Source organism: Candoia aspera, chromosome 2, assembly GCF_035149785.1.
Source record: "Candoia aspera isolate rCanAsp1 chromosome 2, rCanAsp1.hap2, whole genome shotgun sequence".
Lineage (NCBI taxonomy): Eukaryota > Metazoa > Chordata > Lepidosauria > Squamata > Boidae > Candoia > Candoia aspera.
The window spans coordinates 206,021,817-206,038,568 of record NC_086154.1 but is presented as its reverse complement, the minus strand read 5'-3'; the positions used below and the strand labels follow the sequence as shown (position 1 = coordinate 206,038,568).

General features: G+C 41.1%; 1 protein-coding gene across 3 annotated transcripts in view; it reads right to left on the bottom strand.

Annotated features, from left to right (window-relative positions):
- SPIN1 (spindlin 1) overlaps window positions 1–13,867 on the bottom strand; it is a 57,610-nt gene extending 43,743 nt beyond the window's left edge. For 2 of the 3 annotated variants that reach the window (XM_063295236.1, XM_063295234.1), the window contains exon 1: window positions 13,551–13,867. The gene's annotated coding sequence lies outside the window, so the exon portion shown is untranslated. Of the gene's footprint in view, window positions 1–12,685; window positions 12,702–13,550 lie in introns of those variants that run through there. The other variant, XM_063295235.1, reaches the window with a different exon arrangement.
- Window positions 13,868–16,752: the final 2,885 nt, after the last annotated feature.

Sequence of the window (16,752 nt, the reverse complement as noted above, 5' to 3'; positions counted from 1 at the left end):
AGCAGTGCTACCAAACACTCTTAAGATGGTTTACCTTTGGTTTCACACCATAAAACAGATGGAATGGAGTATCCTGAATCACAGAGTTATATAATCTGTTTTGTACATAACAAGCAGTAGATATGGCCTCTCCCCAATACTTAAAAGATAAATACGAATCTTTTAGCATGCATTCCATCGCATTTTGCAAGGGTCTGCCCTTTCTTTCAGCAACACCATTTTGCTGAGGGGTGTAAGGGTTAGAATTTGTTCTATCCCCTTTTCCACTAGGAACCTTCTGAATTTGTGAGAAAGGTATTCTCCTCCTCTATCACATTGGAGTGCAGATACAGGCCTAGGGAATTTTCCATTTGCCCGTGTCACAAAACTTTTAAATTTCTCAAATGCCTCATCTTTATGTTTTAAGATGTAGATAAATGTGTATCTTGAGAAATCATCAATGATGGTCATTGCATACCTTGCTTGTCCAAGACTTGGAGCAAAAGGACCAATAATGTCAGAGTGTACAATTTCCAAAGGTCTAGTTGTAACTCTGTCACTGTGCTTACTCACAGGAGCTTTTAGTGTTTTGCATTCTTTGCAAACTACACAGTCTAAGTATTTATCACAGGGCTTTATCTTTAGGTCAGCACACAGCTGTGGCATTTGTGCTATATACTTGAAATTAGCATGACCAAATCTCCTGTGCATCAGGTGTACACATTGGTCATGATATGGAGTGTTGCCAACTGCAGCCTTGCAGCTTGGCTTCCTTGCATTTTGCACAATGTACAAGGAGTCTTTTAACATACCAGTAGCACACAATTTCCCATTTTTTCGTATCTCACAACCATTTTTCTTAAATGTTATGATATACCCTGTTGCAGCCAATTGTGCCACAGATAAAAGGTTTGATTGTAAATTTGGCACATACAACACACCTTTTACAGTTTCTCCTAAGCAGGATAAATACAAGTCACCTTGTCCCATAATTTTGGTGACAGACCCATCAGCCAAAGATACACTTTGTCTTTCAGTTTTAGACAGTGACACAAAAGAGCTTTTACAATTACATAAATGACAACTGGCCCCAGAATCTAACACCCATACATCAGAATTACCCTTCTCAGCAACCTGTGCAATTTGGGTTGTCTGAAGAGCCTTCTTCTGTGTTGCCCTTGTATTCTTCTTTGTCTTTCTGCTCTTGGGTCTCAAGGCACAGTCTTTTTGCAAATGTCCAGCTGAACCACAAGTGAAGCATTGCTGGCTGGCTAGCGCTGTGGCCTCAGGTTCCTTTCCCTTCTTTTCCCTCGTTTTCTGGTATTGCAGCTTTCCAGAAGAGATGGGGGATCTTTCCTCTCTCTTCTCCCATTCAGCGAGTAAGCACTGTGTAACATACGATGGGGTGAGGTCTGCTTCAGGCATAGCCTCCAGGGTACAAATCAGCGTGTCCCATGTTTCATTCAGTGAGGACAGGAGAAGATATGATTTTGTGAGAGGTGTAAATTCCATTCCTCTCTCCTGCAACTCAACAAACAGCTGCTGAATATAATGCAGGTGCTCAGGAAGGCTATCTCCTTCTGCAAGGTAGGCTCTGTACAGCTTTTTCGTCAGGGTAACTTTACTCCCTGCTGTTGCCTTTACATACAAGTCTCTCAAAGCGTCCCAAAGTTGCTTTGCAGACTGCATGCCTCACACGTGGACTGATTGTCCTCAACTCCCAGGATAATGGTGGCTCTAGCCCGCTCATCCTGTCTCAGCCATTCAGCACTGGGATTTGGGGGGTTTTGCTCACCAATTGGCAGCCAAAGATTCTCTCTGTGAAGATACATCTCCATCTTCAGGGCCCAATTCAAATAGTTGGTCTCTGATAGGCGCTCCAGAGGCATCGCTGAGGGCTGGGAGGTAGCCATGGCTTCTTCCTTCTTTTGCAAGTCACCTCAGCTAGCTTCTTTGTCCTGTAGACCGGCAGTTGCTGGAAAATCTCCAGGCGGCTCCAAAGAAAATCTTCACAGGTCTTTGCTACTTGCCTTTAAATTGTGCAAGAGGTGTGGAGCTGATCTCTCTTTTCTCTCTAGGTTTTACTGGGCTTACTGGGCTGCTCACTGGGCCCATAACCTGTTGGCAGATTGCTGGGAAAGCCTTTGGCCCAGGAGAGATCAGAAAAGTCACATACCAGGCATTTCTATAAAAATAATTTATTTACAGAAAGCAAAACAAAAGCAAAACATATTTAAAGGACTTAGCTCTCATAGAGAGCTACCTGGCTTGCTACATGCCTGCACAGAAGAGAAAGAGGAACTGAACCAAGTCCAGGCAGGTTCCCCCCCCCCCCCGTGCAATAATTAACATTCAAAAAGGGGGCAGTTGAATTCAACCTCTGCACCCGGCCAAAATGATTAGATACAATAGCACCTTAATCTGTTAGTAGGAAAACCATTAACACATCTTGTATGAGTGGTAACAACTACAAAGACCCATATAATGAACCCATATGGATTTGGTGAGGACTGGACAATGCAGATTAGCAAATCCATCATCGTTGGAATCAGGGATAGCAGTGCTGAAGAATATAACTGTGGGAGGGAACCCAAAGCTGCTCACATTTTCTTTCTGCCGCACTTGGTATCAAGCAGGACAGGTCTCTTAGGAGGCTTTGAACCATGAATGGGTGATTTCGTCAATGCCAGTAATAGCAGAAATGAGATTTGAGGATCCTCCATGGGCAGTGAATTAAATCAGTCTCTTAAAGAAATGAAGGAGCTGCCTATTTCTGAAACATAGTAGAAAGCTTAGAGGACAAAGGGAGAAAGCGGACTGCAGAGAAGAAAGGTGATCAAAATCAGCCTGTTCAGCGATAGTCCTTTTGGATTGTAGTGGCATATTTGGATTGTAGGCATACAAACAATTTTATAAATGTCTCATAGTGCCACAAATGTCAACTATGTGATTTTGACTATGGCAAGAAAGTAGTGGAGTATGGAGATGGCTTTAAAAAAGGAAATCAACAGCCATTACATAAACATCTGCTTAGCCCTGGAAGAGAGTGAGAAAGAAACTAAAGGTTTGGCCCCCTTGATTCTCTCTGGTAAAAAGGGAGATGGGTGGGGGAGATGAGTATCTGTCAGGCTTTCATGATTCTGTTATTCTACCCTTTAACAATAGAGTTTTAATAGTCCTTGTGGAGTTTCTTTCCTAACCTGACATACCTCAATAGGCTGACAGGGAAAGTCATCATTTATGCATATCAAATGTGGCAGTTTGATCTACAATGCTGGTACTTATGGAAGGAGGCTGTTAAGGCCATGAGACTGAAGGACAAATACCTGTGACGGGAGGATAAGGTGCTCTGAAGAAGAATTGAAGGGAAAAAATTTGTAACAAAAGGAAAATGAGCTCAAGTACAAATGTGTTAATGTTGTTACAGTTGAAAACAAACTATTGGCATGGTCTGCACATGAGGCAGAGCTAATACCAAATTATTCTACAAGTTCTAGGAAGTTTCCCAACAGGCTTTATATAAAAATAGAGCTCACGTGTGAATCACATAAGACCATCATGAATAACCTTCATTGCTGCTTAGCCTCTCTTAGGAAACTAAGCAGAATTGGTGCAAAGTGTGAAGCAGGTAAAAACCAGAGTTCTTACTGGAACTGTTAAAAGACTATTGCTGGCAAATATCACCACCACCCAGCTTTTATCTAAGAGAGATATTTCTGTGTGTGACCTGGACTGACTGCATACCTCACTCACCCACTCATGTATGTAAGTTACGCATTCTTATTTCAACAACATATATGCATGTGACCAGCAGGCCTGCGATAACCAATATAGAGTACAGTCTCAAGTCTCTACACTCATACAGAAAGCTGCTAAGCAATTTCAAACTTTCAGGTTCAAGAGAATTACTGGACAAGAGCTCTTCTCCCTGTTGTAGAGCTGAGAAAGTTTATTATTTCAGTACGCCAGTCAAGTCCTCCAGGACAATCCATTTGATTTACTCTCCCATCTGGTACTGTTTTCTCTTATACCAATCTATAGAAGCTGAGCATCCTCAGTTCTCACTGTATTAATTTTGAGATTCCCACTTTCTTAACCTTCTTTCCTCCCTGAAGCAAAATATATGATGCAAGCATGATGCTACAGGAGCAGTAATGATTTCCCCCCCCTCAATATCAGAAGTAGAAAAGGAGGACATATTTATTGATTTCCCTCAAGCTTCTAAAATCTCATGCAGAGAATGTGAAACATCCAAAACAGTATTTGTTAGAATTGTATGCCACCTTCTGGTGGGAGCTCAAGGCAGTGTATATATTGCTTCCTCCTATTTTTTCCCCACATCAACCTCCCTGTGAGATAGACTGGGCTGAGAGAAAGTGACTGGTCCCAAGTAACCCAATGAGCTTCTGTGGCTGAGGGTAGGCTAGAACCTGGGTCACCCCAGTGCCAGTCTAGCAACGTCACCATTATAGCACACTGGCAAAGGGTTTTTTTTTGGTTAATAATTTTATTGAAGTTTTTAATAATCATAGTAAAAACTAATACAAACTAAACTAGAGGAAAAAATAAAAATAAAAGTTCAAAAGGTGCAGAAACAGAAACAGAAAAGTAAAAGTAAAAAGTAGGAGAGAAAAGAAAAGAAAAAGGCAACAAAGACAATAATAAAGTGGCTTCCAACCTTCATCACACCAAGCATAAGCTAATATACTAACTTTTCGCCCTCTTTTAAAGTTTCAAATTAAAAAAAACTCTTCTCCCCATAGCCTTTTATCTATACGCAATCCAGAAACCATCATCTTTTCAATTCTAGTTCAGCAAATAGTCAAATAGTCCAACTTTATATTCCTTCTTTTTACTCTGCACAATCTTGACCTTTAAATCATTCCTGTGGCATTGCAGGATTTGATCTTTCATCGCTCTCTGGCATTTAAAAGGAGTCTTCAAAGGTTTCACTAGCCTACTTTGTAAATCCCATAAGGAGCATCATCCAGGATTTCTTGTAGCAGCTGTTTCATGTCCAGATCCTTTTCTTGATTTATCTTTTGTATTCCCATTTTGGTAATCTCAATTTTGTTGTCTTCCATGCTTTCAAACTCTATAATATCTATGTCAGGTAAACATATTTAAAAGTTTTTCTTATCATCTTCTAAAAGTTTATACACTGAAATCTGTATCCTTTCTGAGATATTAGTTATTAATATTTCAGCCCATATTTAACAGAACTCTTTAAGACAAAGTTATAGCTGGCTTAGCCATTTTAACTCTTTTCTGCCTGGTCCTTTAGTTCCCTCTAGTATCCATTTGCAACCTTCATCAAGCCTCAGTTCCTAATATGGGTTTAGATCCATTTCAGTATTTTCTCATGAGTATATTATTTAATTATATACTTGGTTTTCAAATCTAACAGCAAGAACAACCAATAGTCAAAATCTCTCTAGTCTCCCAATCCATTTAAAACTTCCTTAAATCAAAAATAAATATATATATATTTGCTTTTTGGCAATTGTATATTATTTTAAATTCTCAAATCTGTTAAAATTTCTTAAATTTGAATAAGTAGGTAAAACTCACCAGATGTCAAATTAAGCTTGCCGTTTTGAAGGTCTCTAATATCCATAAAGTGGTTAAACTGAACATTTCCAAATGTGATTAGAAAGTGAGTTTGGCTTGCTTAGTGTCCTTATGAAAGGCTTTACCACTGCTGAGAGCAAAGATGTTGTTTCCCTCAGCTCCTGGCACTCAAATCCGCAGGAGACCACTGTTTTACAGTCTCCTTGTGAGGAGTTGCCATTCAGAGCACTCGTGGGCAATCTCCCGATCTCTCCTTCTCTGGCGAAATTCAAAAGACCTGTCTACTTGCTGGTCTTTGTTTTTCACTGTGGTAGTCATCCCCGCTCAGTTGTGGAGATATCTTCAGTGAGCCATGACTCACACCGGAAGCCCACACTGGCAAAGTTGTTAGAGAAAAAGAAATGAGCAAACCCAGCCTTCTTATGCACCTACTTCCCTTCTACCAGGAGAAATACTCTCTAAGCAGACTTTACCTCAGGGAGGTACCTACTAGCATTCTTTATGTATTTTGAGTAAGGAGTGTTATACTGTGATTTATGAATCTGAATTTATAGGATGACAGCAGTTATTAAGAGTATCACTGAAAATCTGATACTGTGGCTATTCAACCACTCTAAAAAACCAAAATTTCATGTCATTCACCTTGGTCTCTAGCTTTAGACTGGTGTTCCTTATCCATGCACAGCCAAAGCAGAACCACCACACATGTACCACATTTAAGTTAGAATGTAACAATTTCCCCATATTTTAAAGCATATCAATTAAGAGAATGATGAGTAATAGCATACTACTTAAAAAAAAACAGGCTTTACTTATTGACCCCCATTAGATGGACAGCCTGGGATTTTTCAGTTGAACTGAACTGATCCAATGGCATTCACGCATAATAGCACTGGGGTTGAACCAGAAATATTTTCACTTGTAGGTCAAAACAGGGGGGAAAAGTCCCAGGCTGTCACCGGATCAATCAACCTGTCTGATCAAATATGTCAACCTGATGCTCCTTTTTATCTGTTGTTTACACTATATTAGGTGAGAAATGATCTAGTCTGAATGTTACTGAAATGTTTACATAACTACTTACATGAAGGAAATTGTCAAATTCCTTGTTAATGTTTCTCATCCCTCTACATTCCCAGGGTCCTTTCAAAACTTGCCAATAATATTAATGCTTCATGTGACAAAAATGATTAAATAGGTGTGCAATAATCATAATACTTTTATGCATTTTAATGTTTATTCTACAGAATGAAATTAAATGTAGTTTTTGCCAGGAACACTGACAAAATAAGGCATATTCCCAAGGTCAATGAAGTCCTCAGCCTGAAAAATATTGTACAAATCTAGAAAGGATTTGTAAAATGGTATCAGTTCCTTAAGTTTTCCAGGTGCTATTTGAACAAAAAATAGTACAGGTAGTCCTCACTTAACGACTGCAGTAGGGACCGGAAAACTGGTTAAGCGGTACGGCTGTTAAGTGAGTCACCACAGGACTGGACCCAATTTTATGACCATTTTACGATAGTTGTTAAGCAAATCCAGCTTCCCCAATGGACATTTTTGCCGGAAACTGGCAAAAAAGGTCATAAATTGCAATCACATGAGCATAGGACACTGCAACTGGTTATAAATGTGAGCCAGCTTCCAAGTGCCCGAATTGCAATCATGTGACTGCAGGGGTGGTACAACATTTTGCGACAGTCATAATTGTGAGTACAGGTCACAAAGCACTTTTTCCAAGGCTGTCGTAACTTTGAACCATCGTTAAACAAATGGTCATTAAGCAAGGACTACCTGTATTGAGCATGCTGTTTCAAAAAAGCACCCTTGAGGTCCCTTGTCCTGTCTTATAAGCAAATGCAAACGTTACTTCAGTCCCAAAAGAGTATTAGCATGCTCTAGGAAAACCACTTTTGGATTATCAAGTATGTGTTTAATCTGACCCTCACAGTCTGCAAACCAATCAAGACCCCAAAATTGTCACGAATGGGTGGCCAAATTATGTCCCTCTCTTCTTCCTTTAACACAATGATCTGATATATTTTTTAAAAAGTCAGATTCACTGACTTTTATGTAACAAATGACCACCTATTCATTGTAAAAAGAGTGGAAGAAAATAGCTTTAGGGATCTGCCAACAGTGTGGTAGGGAGACAAGCACAGGGACTAATGTGTGTAACTAGCTCAATTGTTGGTATACACTACACCACCACTTGGTAAACACTTCAACACACCCTCCCCTGTAACAGAGATGGATGACCCAAAAGCCCTCTATGATTTCTTTTCTTCTTCCATTATTATTTTTAAACTAAACTATTTTGATGCTGTCCAAGGAGAACCTTTTCATCTACTTTTTAGCAGCTCAAGTACTTTATCTAGGTAAAGCACTTCAAGATTTTTATCATCCTTTTTTCCATCAGCAATTTATCATAATAAAAGAATCTAAGTATGCATGGAATTGGAAGGAGGAGTTCTGGGTTGTAAGAAAAAAAATCATTTTATGCTTTTCTAGAAAAAGAAATGCTAAGATGCTTCTGCATCTTTCTCTTGCTTTGCTTAATTTTTCTTATATTTTAAAATAAGAGAAAATTTAGATTCCAATCTAGTTTGAATACTTCCCTCATGAGTAACAAATTATAAGTAGATGTTATCAATGATGGCAATCAATTATCAGGAAAACTAGCAATCATTAACATTTATTTTCAACCCATCAGGGATCACATCATAGGAGCAGTTCATGTAGTCTGATAATCCTACATCAATAAAGAGGCAATTCCCTTAGGCAGTCTAGAGGTCCCTTCTATATAAATAGGGATTTTTGAACTTGTCTGTAAATCATTCTCGCTTGTTCTCATTGGTGGTGAAAGGTCCCCTGTGCAAGCACCGAGTCATGTCTGACCCTCTGGGGGGACCCGACTTTCGTGACGTTTTCTTGGCAGACTATAGTGGGGTGGTTTGCCATTCCCTTCCCCAGTCGTCACCTTCCCCAGCAAGCTGGGTACTCATTTTACTGACCTTGGAAGGATGGAAGGTTGAGTCAACCTGAGCCGGCTACCTGAAAGAGAATCCAGCTTCCTCTGGGATCGAACTCGGGTCGTGGGGAGAGTTTTGGTTGCAATACTGTCATCTACCACTCTGTGCCACACGAGGCTGTTCTCATTACTCAGCAACAAAAGTTAATCTTTTCAAGAAATTGGGTTATTAAAAAGGGGGGAAATGTGTGCTGCTGAAATGAAAAATGTTTCTTAGAACTGTTTGTTGATTGGTATCAGCCCTTCAAGGTAGTTCAGACAGCAAACCAAAACCATGAGTACTAATACTACATTTACTGTAAGGTTACAGTAACAGAATCTTTCAAATCTGAAAGCATTTTCCTCCTCCCCTGCTTTTACTTTCCAGAGAACTAGGGAAGGTCCCTTCTGAGACACTTTCGCCACCTCCATCCCTCCTTTGGACTCAGATTTCTCTTATCAGACCACTGTCTAGGCTGCAGATATTCCTCCTGTCTCCCAAGGTTATTCTCACAGTCCATTACATCTGGTTTCAGGGGTATGGTTAACCTCTGCTCTATATCCAGGATCTAGAAGTTGTCTTGTGTTCCTTGTCAAGAGCCTTTATGCCCTCATCTTCCTCTAGCTCTAATGATTCCCTCAATGAGGTGAGAGGAACAGGGTAAGAACACCCAAGACACGAGCTTATTGAGAGTGACGAGATACCTTTTACTGGGAGCCATTAAATCTGACAATTACAAAGCTGTTAGCAACTTATCAAGATGGACTGAGAACAAAAGGAACACATTGTAAAATGTTTCAACTCACTCAAGGCTTTTATTTAACATTCTTCAGAGCTAGTTTTGTATATCATGTAAATAAGGATAAGTGTGAAAATAAGGTAGCAGGAAACTATGAGAGCAATATAGACCAGAGTAATAATAAGCACAGTTAAAAATACTGCCTGAAGCACCATGAATAAAGCATTAAGCTAACTTCCAAGACTCCTAAAAGGTGCAGTCTTCTGTTCAAGGACAAGAGACTGAACCTTTTACACTTTACATATGATTTATGTAAAATACATAAATATGAAATATCCCAGGCAGATGCATGCAGAGCTGATTCATATTATTCATAGGAAACAAAAATCTGTGCCACGCCAACCACTTTTTCCAAGGACGCCACTGCTTCTCAATCATTTAGATAATTTTTGAGGCCTAGTGGAGAGAATAAGCTGGTTCATGACTGCATGAAATAATATCAACATAAAAAGTTATTACTGGAGCACAGCAATGTGAAAGGTAAGCTCTTGTGTCTCTGTGGTGATCTGACACCTGTTCCTTTAAAAAATGTGTATCTGCTTTCTTTGTAAGCAAATGTGTCTGTTCCCAATTATTGCCAATTGCGCTCCTTCTAGGTATTATGCCACTCTTGGCTCTGTCCTATCAGCACACGGGGCACGAGCTTCAAGTGAGTATGTAATAGATACTAGTTACGTAATAGGTACACATTTGGTCATTTTAGGCTACAGTCAGGCAGCAGAACAAGAAAGAGTGCTCTCATTGCTTTTATTTTAAATAAATTCAAATAAAGAAGAGAGGACACAAAGAGTGCTTTCCATTGTAGAGGCTTAAAGCTTGCCTAAGAATTACATTAAACACTGTGAATCTTGGAAATTATTTCATTACTTTCAGTTATTCATTTAAATAGCATAGTTAAAAGAAACAGGACAATGAAACATTACTGGGCTAACTTATTAAAGTAAACTGTTGACTTAAGATGGTAGGGAATTTATGTATAGTGATGCCTAAAAGGCATTTTTAACAGAACCTGCAGGAACAAAATGAACTGTTCAAGATTGAGATTCACTCCCAAACCAGCCTAGCATGTAGTTTTAATAGTCAAGTGCATATTGGTGCATGTTCATAGTCACCTTTGTCCATATTATTGGGTCAAATACAACTTCTACACAGCACCTCAGATCTTCTAGTCAAGAATATAGTCACTAACAACATTCACAAAACCAACAATGCAAATAGGTCGAAAGCTCCTAACTAGTCTCATCTCTTATAATGGTCTAAATGCCATTAGAAACATCAGAATAGTTACTGAGCAAATACTTCAGCTTCTCAGTTGGTTCTCATCCCAACTGCTGAACCTATCCAAAGAAACAACATCCACCCACCTAAATTTCATAATTTTAAATCCATCTTTCTGCTATCTCCTGTAACTCATAAATAGTAAATATTTATATAAACAATTCATAAACCACAGCTTCTTAAAAGATACAACCTTTATAGAAACAGAAAGTAGTCCATCGCAGAATAATCCTTAAATCAAGTTATATATCGCAAATCATGTAGCACTCCAACCCACTTTACATGAAATTCTGTTTTTCTTCGTCTGTAGAGATTCACAACATTTTTACAAACGGGTTTTATTTTACAGACCTTCTGTTCTAGTGTTATTCTTCATTCTATAATTTTAGAAGAGGACATAAGAGGATCTTTCTTAAGAGGAAACATGGTAAACAATCTTCCAAAAAAAAAAAAAAAGGAGCACAAGGCATCGGTTGTGATCTTCACAATTAGTTGATGGTTCTACCAATAATATGGAAGAAGGAAAAAAAAGAAAAAAGAAGCCCCCACTTCATTTCAGTGGGAACACAACACAGAACCCTCCATTTTAGGAAATTCCATTGAAAATATTTTATAACATATATAAATATGAACTAATACATTCTACTTAACAAAAGCTCATGATTAAACATTTGTATCACTTAAGTGATAAGAGAATTAATCCAAAAACTTAAACCCTAAAACACTGTTAAAAAGTCCCACAAATCCAGTTTGTAATTTTGAAGAAAATTTATCAATCACTACATAAAACAGAGTAAGTTCCTAATAGTTATATTCTTTTTTTTAAAAAAAATATTCATTTTATAGATAATTTATGCAAAATTTATTGAATAAAAGAGAGGCTATAAAGCTTAGATCCTATAATAGTAGATATTATCCAGAGTAGATAATAGTAGATATTATCCATTTGATCCTTAAAAACAACAGCAAAATAGTTTTTATCAGTCACAATTTCCCACAGGAAGAACAAAATAAATCCTTGCACATCGCCATCCTTTAAAACTAAATAGCAATTATACTCAAGGTCATTCGTTACAAAAAAAAAGTTGGTTAAGTGCATGGGAAGGGAGAGGGGCAGACAGAAGATTTGTTAAAGATTTGGCTCAAAACTGTTCTATGAAGTTTTGTAGAAGCCAGAAGGGGGTGCTGGTATCTGCCCAAGGTTTTGACTGGAGGTAGGGGCAAAACTGTTCGATAAACTTTCAGTACTGTATGCAACACAGAATGGTGAAGACTCTTAGATCTGTGGACCTGGTACAATTCTTTATTACAGGCCCATATTCTGGTTAGGCCAGAGCCACTACGGTGGCAAAATCATTTTATAACAGACTAGCTATTGTAATGGCAGTTCAAAGTTTTGTTTTTCACAACAGCCAGCTAAGATATTATTATGTGCCCCATTAGGAGGTGAATCTGTTTTGGAAAAAAAACATACAGCTCGTTTTTTAACAAAATGCTTTATGCATGTTGCCTTTTATAAGGTAATGAGGCCTATCCTTCCCACGTGCAAGAAAGGGAATAGCCCTGAGCATTTTGCTAACCTAACACCTATTTAATAATCACTAACGTTTTGGTGCATCGGCCTCCCTTCCCCCACACCTAGGAAGACAGAAACACACATTCCAGTCCAGCTTCTCGGCAGAGGTCGCCTCACTCACCCCTCCCCCTCTACCAGGCCTCTTTAAGCTCCCAGTATTTGATGGGCTCCCAGTTCATCATACTTTTACACCAACCGAAAGAGAGAAAGCTTCAGTGGAAAAATCCTTACACTTGATAAGCAACCACACAAAATACACGCACCACGGAGAATGAACAGCTTTCCTTTCCTCTTTGACAGGGAGAGGGAGGGGGAGGGGAAATAAAGGGAGAAGGTAAAAGCCAAGGATACCAAGACTAAGATGTAGATACGGAAAATGAGTTGCGGGGGGGGGGGGGAGCCGTGTCAGCCATGTTTTGCTTGTGTGGGCATAAGCATGTATGTGCCTGTCCATCCCCAGTATTTACAAACCTGCAGCTGCGGCAGCTCTTGGAGTCTGTGGAGGAAAAGAAGGGAGGGGAAGAAAGGAGGGGGAGGAAGAGCGACCAGGAAGGAAGGGAGAAAAGCAGAAAGAAAAGAGCGAAGGGAGGAGAGACAGGCAGCCACAGCAGACAAAGGAACTCAGCAAAGCCTGACAGACACACTCACACACATACAGCCGGAGTGTCAGGAACTGTGGAAATGTCTGCTGTTTCCTGACGGCGATTCAGCTCCCTACTCGGGGAGTGAAATAGAGGGGGAAGCACATTCTCCCGGGCACCACTACCAGCAGATTCCCCCCGCCCGAGGCAACCTTCCCCTTCGGCCCCCTCCTCTCAGGCAAAAGGGAGACAATTCCCGCGGCTCTTCGGGGAGACGGGGGGAGGAAAGAGGGGGAGAATCCGAGCGCCCCTCGAGGGGCCCCCGCCTGGCACACAATAGCGGGGAGGAACCAGAACGTTGAGGCGACGGGGGGAGACTGAGGCCAACGCTGGCGCCTCCCCCCAGAGGAGGAGCAATTAGAGCACCGCGCGAGAGAAGGGGGCGGAGGGTCTGCTCAGCTCCCCCACCAGGTTGCCGAGGGCTCCCCTCTGGCTTCGCTCCCTCTTTCTTCGGGGAGGCAGCTTCCGGGAGGGAGGGGGCGAGGGAGAAGCGGAGGGAGGAGCAGCAGCCCAGGCCCGCCGCGAATGAATAATAAATAACTCCAGCCCCAGGGGAAGGGAGGGAAGGGGAGGGGAGCGGCGACTCCCCCACAGCGACTCCCTCCGGTTGTGGCCGGTACTGACTGGCCGAGCCAAGGGCGGCGCGGCGACTCCCGCTTCCCCCTCCCTTCTCCTCCGCGCTCGCCTTCTCTCACCTGCTGCCGGAGCCTCGTCTTTCGCGGCTTCCTCCGCCGCCTCCGCCTTCGCCCGGGCAGGCGTGAGGTGCCCGGCGGGGGGGTGGCGTCGGCGGGGGGGCCAGAGCTGCAGAGGCTTCGCCACCCCCGTTCGCCTGTCCAGGCCGCTCAGCTCCTCGGCGGCTGCTGCGGCTCCCCTTGTCTCGCTTGGCCCCCTCCTTCTCCGCCGCTGTTTAGCCCTCCTCTCTCTTGCCACATTGGGAGCCTCCCCTCTGCCTGCGCTGGAGCCGCTGCCAGGAGAGAGGCCTCCGCACCTTCCTGCCAAATAATGAGCCGCTCCAAACACGCGACCCCGCCCTCCTCCGTTTTGCGGCGCGCATGCGCACTTCGTCCCTTGAACTGCGACAGGAGAGCAGCGCCTCGAGCTCACTCACCTCCCTCCTACTCCGGTACGGGAAGCTCAGCGCTCGGCTGGTTCTGGCGGAGAAGCTGCCGGGCTGGAGAGCATTCCCGGCGCTGGGTGCCCTTGTGGGAGGCAGTCCCCTTGCACCCCAGAATCCACGCGGGAAACTTTGTGTTAGCTTCCCTTATTCTAGGTCTTATTTCAGGGGGCGAAGAAAATCCGTGTTAGCCCAATCCAAGGTACCTGTGTTTCGGTGATACTCTGGATTTCCTGTAGAAGGCTGAATTGCATCATGGTTTCTGCAGGCTAATACATTTTCAGCGTAGGTGGAAAAGCCTCTTGTGCAGGGAATGAAATGAGTGAGGTATGCAAAAGTTGGCTTGTGAGGACTGATGGAAGCACTATGTTCCATCAGTATTCTCTCATGTGTTAAGAAGATTTATTCCAACTCCCTACTTTGGGACTGAAAAGTGTTGCAGGTAAAACCCACAATGCTAGTATCAATACACAACTGCCTGGCCCATAGATGTGGTGAGAATGGGCTTCCTCTGAGTCCCAGGGATGACTCTTATTTCTGGCAGCAAAGGAAGCCCTTTGCAGCTGCTGCTTTTTGTTTGATGGACAGAACCAGACTGTTCTCTTAGTCAAGATGTCCTTCTCTGTGTTGTTAAGCTCTTGAAAGATCTGGGACACAGGCCTAAAGGATGCATACAACTTTGCATTGGTGAGTGCCTATGGAATCATAGAAATAAGGACTACAAATGATTTAAATTTCATAGAAGGTAAAACCAGATGATTTCTCATCCAAATCACACTAAGTAAATTTTATTCGCACCCAAACAGATTATCCCTGTACTCTCTTCAACTAAAATTAATTGGTAATAACTGAACAGGTGTTGGGGAGAAAAATGCTTCCTCTGGAAAAAAGAAAAGTGGCTCTTGCTACTTTTTTATTTTTTAAACTCCTTTCACAACCTATCTAAAAATGGTAATTTTTGTATCAAGATGTAGCTTCAAAAATACATAAACAGGGTTTATACTCAGCAGGTGGCAGCAGCTGGCCAACTTTATTTAGGCTTGGAAACTAAGCAGGATTGGCCAGCTTAGTCCTTGGATGGGAGACTTCCACAGCATACCAAAGCAATTGGCTAGTCTGGGAAGTTAAAAAAAACATCATTGAAGAAGGCAATAGCAAACCATTTTGCATAGTCCTGCTAAGGAAACAATGTAGACATGACCATAAAGAGGACTTCATCTTTCTTTTTCTACCTTGCTGGTGAATTGGTCAATTCCAGTTAAATTCCAAATCTCATTCAGTTCCTGCTCCATCATTTCCAGTTTCTCTTAAATTAATTGTACCTTATTCATGGAGCTTTTTCCGAGAAGTTGGCAGTTGCCCCAGGCCCCACATATGAATGACTCTTTATCCATCAGTATCTGCACAGAAAGTCAAAGCAGGTGACATGGTGGCTGGAGCAGCCCAACCAAATGCCGTTCCTTTTGCATGCGTGTCATGTTGCATGCACATGCAAAAGGGCGGGACTTCAGTCCCGATGCTGCAACTAATATCTTGCCTGTTTTAATACACGCCCCCTCGTGGAGGCTGCTGCCGTCTCTAAAGTATGTCGGTAATTTATCACATGGAATGATTATTTTATAATGCTGTTATTTTAGTATTTGGGTTTCCTCATATTCCTATTTACTGGGCCATCTGTCAGGAAATCACTGTGAAAGACAATTGCTTCAGCCATTATTATTGCATCAGCTATAGATGCTAGCTTTCTAGGAAAAGGGATGCTAATGTAATTACTTAGAACAGTGTTTCTTAAACTTTTTTTCTCTCAGGACCCCTTCCCACTTTCAAAAATTATGGAAGACCCCAAGAGAGCTTTTGTTTGTATGGGTTATATTTATCAATATTTACTCTATTAAAAATTAAAATTGACATATTCACTGCTACTACCACTTCTCACTATTCTTTGATGGGATTTTAATATTGTATTATTTTTCAACATAGGCTGGCAAATAATTTTGATTTTGTGGACCCCTGAGAGAGTCTTGGGAGACCCCAAGGGGTCTTTGGACCACACTTGAAGGAACACTGACCTAGAACAAATGTGTATGTGTTTATTGCTAACTGCCCTTGTGGAATTGTTAAGAAACAGCTAATGGCAAACCCCTAACCTAGACATTGAGTCCTGTAGGGAGTTTTCTTTGATAACAGCTTAAGGCAGGAGCCTCATAGAAAGTTTCCCTGTTAATAACTCAAACCAGGAGTTCCATGGGCATAACCCTCTGAAATATGTTTGTGGTTAAACACCTAAAGGTGTTTCTGTGATTATCTCTGTGCAAAGCCTGCAAGGAATTTTTTGTAGATAATGCTTACTAAAAGATACACACACACAGACACACACACATTTACATATACAGGTGCACATTCACACTGAAAAAGAGGCCTAATATTGAGAATGTAATATTCTTCTCCATACTGGGTAAGACTGTGCATATTTTTGTTGTGGATTAAATTAGATTAGAATGAATTTAAATGTTAAATGCCCATATTTAGAAAAAGTCACGAGACAATATTCAGTATATAAGACTTAGAATTTAGAAACTGGTATGTGGTATCAAAACGAATTGCTCTTTTAAGTATTTATTTTAATTTATTTTGCTATTGATCTCTATTGTCAAGGTCTCATTAAAGAAGACATAAATGTTATTTCTGCTGTCAAATAATAATTTATAATAATAATTTATTAAACTTGTATGCCACCTGACTCTCAATGACTCTGAATGTTGCCTCATGACTTCTTCTAAATA